This window comes from Syzygium oleosum, unplaced genomic scaffold (genome assembly GCF_021117445.2).
Source record: "Syzygium oleosum isolate NSW1041296 unplaced genomic scaffold, Sole_v2.1 Sole_v2.01, whole genome shotgun sequence".
Lineage (NCBI taxonomy): Eukaryota > Viridiplantae > Streptophyta > Magnoliopsida > Myrtales > Myrtaceae > Syzygium > Syzygium oleosum.
The window spans coordinates 6,488,185-6,490,220 of record NW_026607485.1 but is presented as its reverse complement, the minus strand read 5'-3'; positions in this window follow the sequence as shown (position 1 = coordinate 6,490,220).

The following is a 2,036-nucleotide window of genomic DNA, read 5'->3' as shown; positions in this document are numbered from 1 at the left end:
CGCGACGAGCGTGAGAAGTAGAGACGGTGCACGTATATAAGGGGAGAGGCGTGTAGGACGCTGTTTGGTTTGTTCGAAGGTTTCTCTCTTTTGTAGTTAAGACTTCTCGTGGGGGCGAGTGAAGAGAGCCGGCTTTGTTTGTATCGAAACCGCAGGGGTAGGGGCCGTTTGGCTACGCGGCTTGTCCTATCCCCGCGATCGGATAACAAACGCCTCCACCTTCTTGTTTTCGCGTGCGTCGGCGCTTTACTTCGTTCCTTCCTGTCACGTGATCAATATTTTAATTTTAATGGCTTTCGTCGGACGGACATTGTTCTCGGAACAAGGATACCATAAAATGCCAAAAATTTTATACGGCCCTTACTTCGGTGCAAAAAATTTTGTTCGGATCACTTCAGTGTCAGCTCCAATTTGGATTGCCAGAAATCTGATAATTTAATCTCTCTCGATTTAAACGATCACTAAAAAAGGTGCCGTTCAGTCTCCTTATGCCCATTATTTTCTCTTTCTGACCACTCTACCGTTGTTCCTTTCGAGAAAGCGAGCATATTAAATGAGCATTTTTGTTATATTCTTAGAAAAACATTTTACTCGAATCGGTAGTTGGATCGTAGGGCTGATTAGAGAGTTTCACTAAGTGCACTTCTAATTGAAAATGGCCGGTTAACTTCGGGATTGGGGTGTCGAGTTGGGGCTATTTTGGGGAAAACTGCCCCCAGTCTATGAGAAGTTGTTTTTTTGGTCGCAGATCATACGAGTTGTTGATTATCAATTGGATGTCTATTTTGCTGCTGCCAAATTATTCCAACGCCCTCATGGCACGGACCTAATTTTTCTTTTTAATGGTATGTCGGTCGAGTATGTAGGTGGCAATTGTGGACAAATGACCTGAAGGGATGGAAAATGTAATTCGGAAATTAAAGGCTTCCAAACACTCTTCTCAACGAAATTCATGATTTAGTGAGAAAGTCGCCCTATACAAAGGACAAAGATTGAAGGCAAAAGCAGATTCCCTTGTTATACACCACCTGGAGCTTTTCTTAGTTCTCCATTCCTAAAAAGCTGCATATTGTTAATCGCAATAAATCGCTTGATGGGATCCACCAGGCACCAATGAGCCACGAAGTCCAGTCACGTGAATTCACACCTTAACCTATTGAACGCCTTGCCCAAATCCACCTCGACTAGCATGTAGCCTTCCTTCCCCTTCATTTTGCACGGTTAATGAATGATTTCCTTAGCAATGATGATATTATATTGGACATGATGACTTGAAACGAAACTTACTTGGTTGAGTGGTTGAGTAAAGTCAAGTTTAGCTTAAATTTATGCAATCAAATCATGATAATCTCAATGATAATACCGAAGGAAATATTACAGAGGCTAATAGACCGACATTGCTCCAACCGTTTAGGAAAGTCAACTTTGAAAATCAAGGTGATAAGAGTTTGGTTGATGCTTTCTGAATTCCCAGCACCAAGCCAGAGTTTCTCAATTTCAAGACCGACTGAATAGCTCACAGTCATCCACTGATGTCGATAAAATACTGCTTAAAAGTCATTTGGTCCTGGCACTTTAAAAGGCCCCCTTTCCAAACATTGCAATCTAGATTTTATCCCTCCACAAACTCTAAAGCTAATCGTAGGATAAGTTGATAAGTTGATTAAGCCATTAGACCGAGTAAGCCTTCGCTCTTCTACTATGTACAAGTTCTAGACATAGGAGACAACCAAACTTCACACTCAACTGACCACAAATTGTAAATATCATCTTCCACTGGAAATCCTGACAACACGTGTCTTGATAGATGCCCACGCACTAGCCCGCAGATTGCAATAATGACACTGCTCGAGGCACGCTTGCGTCTTTGCCCGTATATAATTGCAGTGTCACTATCGCACTTGCCGGCGACTGCATGAGTGATGCGAATCCGCCAACACCGGCAAGATCTTCAGCTTTCGATAGATACAGATGTTGATTAAACGGACCGACTGCTACTTGATAAGGACAACATGGAGGAAAAAATAAAATCTCGC